Raw genomic sequence first — 12,511 nt, 5'->3', positions numbered from 1 at the left:
GGAATGGGGTTCGCAATCCTCCACCCCAGCTCCGCCTCCCGATCATTGGGGACCCCTGGCCTAGCATTGCATTAACTCTATTTTTTTTTTTTTTTGCGGTACTCTATTTTGCGGTAACTCTATTTTTTTTTTTTTTTTGCAGGCCTTTCACTATTGTGGCCTCTCCCGTTGCGGAGCACAGGCTCCGGACGCGCAGGCTCATAGGCCATGGCTCACGGGCCCAGCCGCTCTGCGGCGTGTGGGATCTTCCCGGACCTGGGCACGAACCCGTGACCCCTGCATCGGCAGGCGGACTCTCAACCACTGCGCCACCAGGGAAGCCCTTACTAACTCTATTTCATTGCCATCTCTGCCTGCAGCTGCAGCATTGAGATGGCTGCCTGACTTTTTTTTTTTTTAGAAGTTGGGGGTAGGAGTTTATTAATTTTTTTTTTTTTTCTGTGTTGGGTCTTCGTTTCTGTGAGAGGGCTTTCTCTAGTTGCGGCCAGCGGGGGACCACTCTTCATCGCGGTGCGGGGGCCTCTCACTATCGCAGCCTCTCTTGTTGGCGGAGCACAGGCTCCAGACGCGCAGGCTCAGTAGTTGTGTGGCTCCCTGACTTTCACAGGCTGCGAAGGGACAGCTCCACGTCTGTGAATTTAATGTGAAATCCATCCGCCTGCAGAAGAAAGGCCTGGAGAGACTGTCTTAGGTGAAGGCTGGAGCAGCGCTGTCCAGTGATAGAACTTTCTGCAGCGGTCACCTCAACGAGTCAGCAAGCGTTCCTTGGGCGCCCCCTGCAGGTAGATAGGAATCTGTCACTTGTCCTTCCCACAGCCAAAATCTGTGACTGGAGGTGACTCCAAAGCAGTGCTTAGAAAACTGGAAAAATAGGGTCACACACAGGAAAGAGAGAAAAAATCCAGGAAGAAGCTGCTTTCAATTCAACATCCGTGTCAGTTTGTATCATTCAAAAACTGAAGTTATATTTTACAATATAGCTTTTTTTCTTTTCACTTTGAATTTCGGAAGATATCTTTTTGGTGCTTAGAGCACTGGCCCTGGCTGGTGTCCAACAACTCAGCAATCTTTCTGGAAATCTACCTGCGGATACACACATACATGTGTGCTAAAACACATGTATATGTGCTCACTGATGCATTGATTGTAGCAGGGAAAAAGTGCAGCTAACCAAATGGCCCTCAGTACAGGATGGCTAAATAAAATATACGACACCTATTCTATGGAGAACTCTGCAGCATAAAAAGAAGTTAGGCTTGTATTTGCCGATATGAAAAGATTTCTGAGATATCAGTGTAAGTGAAGAAAGCAAGATATAGAAGAGTATATACCCTACGGTACCACTTGAGCAGATATGTAGGTAATTGTATATGAACAAACACTTCTGGAAAGATACACAGGAACCAGTGCCTGAGTGATTACCTTTGGACAAGGACAGGAGTGGAACGGAGGCACAGGGGGAGACTTTTATTTTTTGATTAAGCCTTCCATACTGCTATATATACACAGTCGACCCTGGAACAACGTGGGGGGCAGGGGCGCCGACCCTCAACATGGCCGAAAATCCGAGTATAATTTATAGTCGGCCCTCCTTATCCACCATTCCACATCTCAACCAACTGTAGATGGTGTAGAAATGTTGTATTTATTATTGAGAAAAATCGAGGTATAAGTGGACATGGGCATTCAAACCCATGTTGTTCAAGGGTCAACTGTAATTTTTCTTAGTATATATGTAATATATGCAATATATATAGTATAAGTAACATACTATATATGTAATATAGTCACATATATAACCTAATAGGACATCTACTTCCCGCCAAGATTGGGTAATAGGGATTAGCTGTACCCTCCCATCTGAAACTACTCAAAATATATGAAATGATGATTTTCAAGACACTGGACATCAGGCATGAAGGACAGTCCTCCCTGTGAGATGGGAAACAAATGAGGTGAGTCCTCCAACTACCACAGCTCACTGCCTGGACAGAGTTTCCAGGCCATGGTGCAGGGAGGGGGACTGTCTCCAGTTAAGGGAGCCGGGCAGGTGGGACACCAATGTGTCTAGAGTCTGAAGGACAGAGCTCGAAGGAGGAGGGAGCTGCCCAGAGAGAGCTCTGTAGACTTGCAGATGGTTCCCTTGGTGTCCAGCAGAGAAGGATCAGTGCACACCTGTGAGGAAATGACCCTGGGCTGGGGAAGAACAACCCCAAAGCATCAGAGGGAACAATCCCAGAGCTCCCCCAGGCTGGGAATAGTTCTCCATCCCACCAACCACAGTAGATTTCATCATCTGTGCAGCATCAAGTCAAATTCGCCTAAGTATTAGGGCAAAATTAGTCCCAGACTCATTACCTCTCTGGTCCTGCCTAATAAAGCTTAAAAGCAGAACCCCAAAGATTAAAATGTTTTCAGTCTGTTTGCTGGTGTCCCAGAAAGAAATCGAGAATGTTTGTAAAAATACAAACATTTTCAGCACTCAGTAAGGTAAAATTCACAATATCTGGCATCCAATAAAAAGTTGGATCGCAATTGAAAAAACTGCAAAGAAGGAGGAAACTAAGACCCATAATGGGGGGTGGGGGTGGGGGTGGATCAATCTAATGAACCCAAGCCAGAAGTGATACAGATAATAGAATTAGTAGACAAGAACATTGAAAAAGTTATGGCAACTACATCAGTGTGTTCAAGAAGACAGAGGAAAAATTGGCCACATTAAGTGGAGACTGGGAGGATGTTAAAAAACAAAACAAAATACCTGAATTGAACTTCTGGAGAGGAAAAGCACAATGTCTGAGATGAAAAATATACAAGATGAGATTAAAGGTATGTTTTAGTCGACCAAGGCTGCCATACAAAATACCATAAACTGACAGAAATTTATGTCTCACAGTTCTGGAAGCTGGAAGTCCGAGATCGGGGCCAGCACAGTCGGGTTCTGGTGAGGTCTCTCTAGTTGGCTTACAGACAGCCGCCTTCTCACTCACTGTGTTCCCACATGGCCTTTCCTTGTGTGGAGAGAGAGCAAGCTAAGTGTCTCCTCTTATAAAGACTAATCCCATCATGAGGACTCCCTCTCCTCTCCATGACCTCATCACCTCCCAAAGGTCCACCTTCCAATACCATCACATTGGGGGTTAGGGCTTCAACATATGAATTGGGGTGTGCAGAGTGGGGCAACACAAACATTCAGTCTATAATAAGGCAGATTAAATACTGCAGAAGAAAAGATTAGTGAAGTTGAAGAGAGAGCAACAGAGACTACCCAAAATGAAACAGAGAAAAAAAAAGACCGAGAAACAGAACTATAGAATAGTGCTGAGAGAAATCTAGAAGGACCTAAATAGAGAGATAAATCATGTGTGTGGACTAGGAGACTCAATATTGTTAAGAGGTCAGTTCTTCCCAAACTTAAGGTTAGATTCAATGCAAATCCAACCAAAATCCCATAGACATTATTTAACTGATTCTAAAATTCAAATGGAAATTCAAAGGACCTAAATAGCCAAAACAACTTTGAAAAGAAAAACAAAGTTGGAGGATTTGAGGTCTCCGACTTCAAGACTTATTATAAAGCTACAGTATGGTATTGGCACAAAGACAGACAAAGATCTTATTCTGAATAAAGAATTCAGAAATATATCTACATATTCATGCTCAGTTGACTTTCAGCAAAGGTACAAAGTTAATTGTGTGGAGAAAAAATAGTATTTTCAACAAAAGATGCTGGAACAATTGTAGATATATATATGTGTGTGTGTATATATATATACACACATATCTATATCTATATATCTCAACCCATACCTTGCACTATATACAAAAATTACATACAAAAAAATTAACTCCAAATGAGTCATAGACCTAAATTTAAGGTCTAAAACTATAAAAATTCTAGAAAGAAACATAGGAGAAAATATTTGTGACCTTGTGTAAGGCAGATTTCTTAGGTATGTTTTCTAAAACACAATACGTAAAAGAAAAAATTTGATAAGCTGGACCTCATCAAAATTAAGAACAGCTCTTCAAAAGACATTCGTAAGGGAATTTTCAATCTCAAGCCACAGACTAGGAGAAATATTTGCCAGACATATAACTGATAAGGAACCTGTATCCAGAACATATACAGTATTCTCAAAACTCAATACTTAAGCAACCAACATTTTTTTAATGGGCTTAAAATTTGAACACTTTGGCAAAGAAGATATGCCGATGGCAAATGAACACCTGAAAAGATGGCAACATAATTTCTCACTAGGGAAATGCAAATTAAAACCACAATAAGATGCCACTATACACCTATTAGAATGCCAAAAACCCAAAAGATGGGTTACACTCGCTGTTGGCAAGAATATGGGGCAACTAAAATGCTCAGACACTGCAGGTGGGGATGGACAGCCACTCTGGAGAACACTTCACCAGTTTCCTACCATCCCACTCCTAGGTGTTTACTCCAGAGAAATGACAGTGTGTGTCATTATGAAGTCTTATACAACAATGCTCACAGCAGCTTTATTTGTAACACTCGCAGGCTGGAAGCAATCCAAATGTCCATCTACAGGTAAATGGATTAACAAGCTGTGGTGTACTCATACAATTAAATACTTCACCGAAGCCAGAAGAAATGAACTTCACACACTCAACAACGTGGATGAACCTGAAATAAACATGCTGAAAGAAGCCAGATGAAAAGGAGCACACACCATATGATTCCACTGGTAAAAAATTCTAGAAAATCCACACTCATCTGTGGAGGCAGGAAACAGGGCAGTGACTGCCGGCGGGGCTCAGGGGCAGGTTTGCAAAGGTCATGAGGAAACTTTGGGGGATGATCTGTGTGTTCACTATCTTGACTGTGGTGATGGTTTCACAGGTACAATATATATAAGTCAAAACTTATCAACTGTACGCTTTAAATATGTGCAGTCTGTTTATCAGTTGTCCATCAATAAAGCTGTTTGTTTAAGAAATTAACAACTGCTAACACCTATATACTGCACAAATGTGTGAGGAATTTTCAAAAAACTTGTTTTACTCATATTAACTTATTTAGTCCTTCCAACAATAATCCTCTGAGGGAGTTGATATTATCGTTGCCATTTTACAGGGGAGGAAACTAAGGCATGAAGAAAAGATTTGAAAGCTGGTAAATGGGGAGCTGGAATTTGAACGCAGATGGCTGGCATTCAAAAATCCACGTTCTTAACCAGCAAACGAGTCAACTTCTCCATATATAATGGATCTGAACCTTATTTTTCGACTCAGTTATATATCAAGCGCCTGCAGTGTATTCGACTCAGTTATATATCAAATGCCTGTATACACTGCAGGCGCTTGATATATAACTGATATTAGATATCTAATATCTTCGTTAGATATTTTTGCTGGATCCAAGGGAAGAGGTGGAAATTCTCTACTCCAGAACTTAAAATTTTTTCCACGTCCTGACTTTGGTCATAGATGGGGTAGGAGTGCCACCTGGTGGTACATTGTGGAACTGCATGCATCTCCTGTGCATTTCACAGGGTAGCGTTTTCACCACCTGCAGTGTGTTTAAGATGCTCCAGTCCTGCTAGATCACCATCTAAATTCTTAACCTGTTTGACCCAGGTGCTAGTCTTGTTTCATTCACTAACCTGCTATGTGATTAGGGACAATTTTCTCTGTCTAGGCCTCAGTTCCACCATCTGTAAACAAGGGTGCAGGATCTCACCTCTGCAACTCTCACCTACAACCCCAAGTTTACTTAAACACAACTGTGTATTGGACCTTTGCTCTGTACTTGGTGCTTTTTATGAATGAAATTAATTTATCCCCACAGCAACATCATTGGACAATTGCTCTTTTTTTTTTTTTTGGCCGTGCCTCGCGACTTGTGGGCTCTTAGTTCCCTGACCAGGGATCGAACCTGGGTCACGGCATTGAAAGTGCCGTGTCCTAACCACTGGACCGCCAGGGAATTCCAGGTGCGGAAATTGCTCTTATTATCCCCATTTTACAGATGAACAGGCTGAGGCTGGAGACCAGAAGGGACGTGCCCAGTGTTATTCAGCTCATTAGAGTCAGGATTTAAACACATGTCATCTGACTTCAGAACACGAGCTGTAAACCCCTGTGTCATCTGCCCTCACCCATCTCACCCATCCCAACCATGGAAGTCTGTAGTGCCATCGCTTAGAAACCCTGAGGAGTTTTTTAAACATGCTGTGATATTATGATTTATAATAAGAAACATATATTTGGTCTTTTTTCCCATGTCTGGCACAGAGCTCCTAAAATCCTTGGAATTTCCTAAGGGCGGAGAGCAATAAAGGTGTCTCTTGTTATGTTAATGAACCTCAGTTAAGGATGGGGGCTGGTTGCCAGGGGAACCAACCTAGCGATTGGAGGGTTGGAACTTCCAGTCCCACCTCCCCAGCTTGGGACTGAACCAATCGCTGATGACTTACTCAATCGTGACGGGGTAATGAAGCCTCCATTTAAAAGGACAGGTTTTGGTGAAAACTTGGAGATTTGGGGAGAGAGGTGCCCCTGGAGAGGGCTTGGACTCTCTGAGCTCTTTCCTCATGCCTTACCCTGTGCCTTTCTTCCACCTGGCTGTTCCTGAGTTATATTCTTTTAGGATAAACCGGTATCTAGTAAGTAAAATGTTTCTCTGATTTCTGTGAGCTACTCTAGCAAATTAATTGAATCCAAAGCGGGAGGAGGTCATGGGTACCTCTGACTTATAGTCAGTCAGTCAGTCAGAAGCACAGGTAACAACCTGGGCTTGCAACTGGCATCTTGGGGAGGAGGGCAGTCTTGTAAAATTGAGCCCTTAACCTGTGGAATCTGATGCTAACTCCATTAGCATCAAAATTGTTGAATTGTAGGACACCCATCTGGTGTCCGGGGCATTTTTCGCTGGCATGGGGAACCCCCCCACACACACCTCCTACCTACATTAGAAACTGGGTTCAGAACCTCTTTATAGGCCCAGGCCCCATGCACAAGTTTCTGATTTAATTGACGTGGAGGAGGAGAACGGCACATAAAATATCCCAGGTGATTATAATGTGTAGCCAGGTTGAGAAACCCTGCTGTCGAAAGAATATACCCAGTGTCCCACCAGTCTCAGTGCAGATTTGAGCTCTAATAATTTCAGAAGTATAAACAAATTTTGTTTCTAGAGCAGTTTTAGGTGTACAGAAAAAAAACTTTCAGAAAGTTCAGAGAGTTCTGATATATTCCCCCCACCCCGTTGCCCCCATTATTATTAACATCTTGCACTGGTGTGGTATGTTTGTTGTCATTGGTGAACCAATATCGATACATTATTATTAACTAAAGTCCATAGTTTAAGTTAGGGTTCACTCTTAATGTTGTACCTTCTACGAGATTTGATAAATGCATAATGTAATGTCCTGTGGCCACCATTACAGTATCCCACAGAATAGTTTTACTGCCCTGAAGTCCCCTGTGCTTTTCATCCCTCCCACTCCTAACCCCTCCCCCAAATCCTGGCAATCACTAATCTTTTCACTGTCTCTGGTTTTACAAACTTATTATTTTTTTTTGTGTGTGGTACGTGGGCCTCTCACTGCTGTGGCCTCTCCCGTTCCGGAGCACAGGCTCCAGACGCGCAGGCTCAGCGGCCATGGCTCACGGGCCGAGCCGCTCCGCGGCATGTGGGATCTTCCCGGACCGGGGCACAAACCCGTGTCCCCTGCATCAGCAGGCAGACTCTCAACCACTGTGCCACCAGGGAAGACCCTACAAACTTATTTCTTTAATCATTTAAAAATTTAGCTATTTGAATCTACAACAACACGTTTTTCAACTTTAATTTTGTTTTTTCTTTTTGGCCGTGCCACACAGCTTGCAGGAACTCAGTTCCCCGAACAGGGATTGAACCCAGGCCCCAGCAGTGAGAGCCCAGAATCCTAACTACTCGGCCACCAGGGAACTCCCTAAATTTTCATTTTGTTGTTTTAGTCATCATGGCCATCTACCATCAGAGGGACTGAAATAAAAAATTTAAAGTCTATTGTTTCAAACTCAGGAAGCGAAATGAATGTAAAGGAAATGTAAACTTTCAAAGGCCGGTTTTTGTAAGTTTGTTCATGCTTCAAAAGTTCCTAAAGGAGAAAACTGGGCTCAGACTTTTGGAACACGCTGTACTCGAGAAAGGAGAACCAGTTGCTTCCACAGGCCAGGAACAGCATCTGTGAGAAGATGGTGTTCAGAGGTCTCTCACGGGGGACTGGGTAATGGCCGGACAGGCAAGGGCTGGGGGAGGGGTGGGCAGCGGGGACATTCCTGGCAGAATGACCAGTGTGAGCAACAGAGTAATGGGCTGGGGTCCCCGGGGAAGTGCCGGCTGTTCAGTGGTCAGGGCCCAGCCTTCACCCTGGCCCAGGGCAAGAAATGAGCCTGGACGGGGATATATGTTTATGTATAGCTGATTCACTTTGTTATACAGCAGAAACTAGCACACCATTGTAAATCAATTATACTCCAATAAAGATGTTTTTAAAAAAAAAAAGAAAGAAAAGAAAGAAATGAGCCTGGAGTGGTCAGATGGTCACCAAGGCCACTGAAAACCATGCGAAGATTGGATGTTAGCCTGTGGGCCATAGGGAGCCATTGAAGGTTTAAGAGCAGCAGAGTGACACCATGTGATCTGCATGGGAAAAGGTCAGGAGCAGAGAAACCCTGTGAGGAACTACAGGGGACAGTGCAGGGCCCACTCCCTATGCCTCTCTGGGTATGACCACGGAACTCAATCTTGCCAGGGGAAAGTGAGCACGTAGGTGTCACATCTCGGGGGACGCATTTAAGCAGCAGCGTACAATTCACACTCTCCACCTTTGAAGCCTTGTGTTCAGATGGCTGCAACGTAAGGTGACAGTGCCTCTGCCTGTATCCCTGAGCTACAGTGAGCAGGGGCCTCTGTCGACGAAGCTGTATATGAACAGGAGCAAAAAATAAACCTTGCTGCCTTGAGCCTGTGCAGCCTGGGGGATGTTTGTCTGGCAGCATAGCCTGGCCTGATAAAGAAACTTGCAGGCCCAGGAGGACAAAGGCCTGAGCCAAGGCAGTAGGAATGATGGAAGTTGTGGCCTGGGACTTGTTCGCCACCCCAAACACAGTGGTTTAAAGCAGTGTTTATTTAGCTCATGAGTCTTTGGGTTGGCTGGGCGGCTCTTGTGGACTTGGCTGGACTCACTCATACGTCTGTTGTCATCTGTGGGTCTGCAGCACTTGGTCCTGTGTGTCTCAGGGTCAGTGGCTGGGACCGCTGGGGAGGGGGTGCTCGGCTCATCTCCATGTCTTACCTTTATCAGGCTAGGCCAGAGATATCCTCACAGCCATGGCGGAGGGGCAGGAGAGGGAAGTGAAAACAGGCAAGGGCTTTTATGAGGTTTTTCTTAGATCCCATCTGCTAACATCTCATTAGCAAAGTAAGTCACATGCCTGAGCCCAGAGTCAAGGGTAGAACAGAATGTACTGCAAAGCTAGATAGCGAAGGGCAAAGATAAAGAAGGGGGTGAAGAATCAAGCCACTTGTGCAGCCAGGCCGCCACAGCCCCCAGCTACAGGACTTGATGACTGGCTGTAAAGGGAGATACCATGGGTGTCTCCAACAGTGGCCGCCAACACTTACCCCCATCTCTGTACCTGCCTGCCACTCCACCCATCAAGACATGGTGTCTGTTTCCCCACCCCTTGAACCTGGGCTGCTCTTGGGACTTGTTCTGACCAACAGAATGTGAGAGAGTGACCCTGTGCCAGTTCTCAGCCGTGCCCAGCTGCAATGGAAAGATGCTCAGGCTGGACCACTGAATGATGAGAGGCCACATGGTGGGGAGAGGTCATGTGGAGGGAAATCCAGGCAGACACAAGTGAGAATCTTAGATTTTCTAGTCAACTCCTGCCTGAATGAAGCCACATGAGTGATCCTGGATAAAACCAGAGGAGTCATGAGAAATAATAAACCATTGTTGTCTTAACTACTAGGTATTGGGGTAATTTGTTACACAGCAATTGATAACTGATACAGGGGAGATGGAAACAACTAAGCAAGGCTGGTGCTCCGATTGATGACTTGAGTTCTTCGGCAGTGGTGGTGTCAGTCTCTGAGATGAGAACTCCAGAGACAGGAACTGGTTTGAGGAGAAAGTTGTGGACATGAGTTTTATGTTCATAGGACAGCAGTGCAGTAAAATCCAATAAGCATCGACTGAGATACATGTGTCTGAACTTAGGGAGAAATAGGGGCTGGAGACTGGGGAATGTTTCATATGGAATATCGGAGGATGCCGTGGACATAAAGCTGCTCATGGTGGGAGGATGTGGCAAGTGTGACTAAAAGTGGGCCAAGAACAGTCTTGAGGAGTGCTCATTGTAAGAAGTGGTTCTCAAACTTAGTGGATGTAATTACTATCCTGTGAGAATGTGAAGATACAGATTCCCTGGCCCAGCCCTCCAGTTTCTGAGTCAGGAGGTCAGGGATGGGCCTGGGAATCTGCTTTGCCACCTGGCTCCCACCCTTCTGCTCCCAAATACAACAGGTGGAAAGTTCCATCCCAGGTGAGACAGGAATTTGGCTGGGAGAGTAGGAGAGAGACCTGGAGCCAAGTTGAGAGGTTTGTTTGATTTCACCATCATTCTTACAGCCTTGTGGAGAGGAGCGAGTAGAGAGGGGAAGGTTGAAGGACAGTAGACTTTTTCCTCCCTGCCACTGAGCAAAGACCCACTGAGTGCTGAGTGGGAGGGCCCTGTGCAGTTAGGGACAAAAGAGCTCTGAAGTGGCCCTGCCGCTGAAAACAGCTAGGGGGAACGTGCAGGAAATGTCTTAGGGGACATCAGGAAGGAACACCTGAAGTGGGCTGGCCTGAGGCTTCTGCAGTGTGACTGGGAGAAAAAGAGCCTGTGCTCAGAAGAATTCAGTGGAGCCTGCTGGCTGTGAGACCCGGGGCAAGGCTCTCTGAGCCTCAGTGAAAGGAGCATAACTTGCATCCTGCCTCCCAGTGTACAGCAGAGTGGTTAAAAGCCCAGGCCCTATACCAGACTTTGTTGGAGTCCCAGCTCTGCCACTTACTGGCCCTGAGACCCTGGGCAAGTCATTCTCTGTGACCCAGTCTTCTGACCTGCAAAACAGAAATCACAATACTCCCTGCCTCATAAGAGAACTCCTCTGACCACCAGGCTTTGCTCAGGCTGTTTGCTCAGTTTGAAACGCTACTTGCCTCCACCCTACCCTGCCCCAATCTGGGTGTCTCCTACTCAGGAATTCTTTCCTGACCCCTATCACTCTGATCCTCTTCTGTCGTAGCACTTATCACATCGCAATTACGTGCTTCAGTATCTGTTGTCCCAACCGAGTTGGGCTCCCGGAAGACAGGAAGGAACTAGATCAGTTTGGTATCGCCAGCACCATATGTTATGGATGAGAGTTCAGGCTCCGGGGCCAGACAGCCGAAGTTCATCAGTCTGGCTCCCTCGCTATTATCTGTGTGACCTTAGGAAAGTCGTTTAATCATTGTGAAAGGCAGTTTTCTCATCCAAAAATAGAGATCGTAGGACCTAGAGGACAGGATTGATGAAGAGCATAAATTAGGTAATTCACATAAAAGCACCAGGTAATAGCTGGCGAATCGTAAGCATTCCACAAGTGCCAGCTATAATCGGTGGCAGGGATAGGCAACTGATACATTATTTTTAATGAGTTTCTATATCCTTAGTGCCTGAGGCTGGGGAAAGTTTGTTCACTCATTAAAATTTGTCCCAAACCTGTAAGCAATGATACTCCAGTAGCAATGAGCAAATAGCATCCACATCTTGGATGGTTTCTAAAGACAATTCTCCAGGAAAAGCAACCAGGGGTCCTTGGAGAAATAGCTGTAGCAAAGAAAATAGGAGAGCCTGGAACATCCTATTGTCAGAAAGCAAGAAAGTGCTCAAAGGGGTTTGATTAATGTCCAAGACACAGAAGCCTGATGAGGCTTCACTGGCCACATTTTGGGGGAAAATTGACCATAAAGAATAATGATAATTTATTCTTAAATACAGAATTTTAAAAAAACCCATGAGTCCATAGTGATTCTCAAAAAAAGGGCGGGAGGGAAACTTATTTACTGAGGAATGCCAATTAATTGAGATAAGGATAAGCACTGGGAAAAAGCACAATTTTGCAAACACCTATGCAACTGATCCAGGCAAGGATGTTAAAACCACTGAGTGAAGGCTGATCGAGAACAGGATATTCATATGATCTCAATGTGTCTCCCCAGAGAGTCTGTATTAATTACAAATGGAAAATGGTGCCATTCCCTGGAGAAACAGGACACACACCATCTTTATCAAGTGATCAAGCCCTCACGTCACCAATAATGGAACCAACTGGCATTACGTGCTTCCTGCTGTGACACAACTGTAAGTGCATTCTGCTAAAAACGTTAACCTGGGGGCTTCCCTGGTGATGCAGTGGTTAAGAATCTGCCTTCCACTGCAGGGGACACGGGTT

Source organism: Leucopleurus acutus, assembly GCF_964270905.1.
Source record: "Leucopleurus acutus genome assembly, chromosome: 16".
NCBI lineage: Eukaryota > Metazoa > Chordata > Mammalia > Artiodactyla > Delphinidae > Leucopleurus > Leucopleurus acutus.
This window is presented reverse-complemented; position numbering follows the sequence as displayed.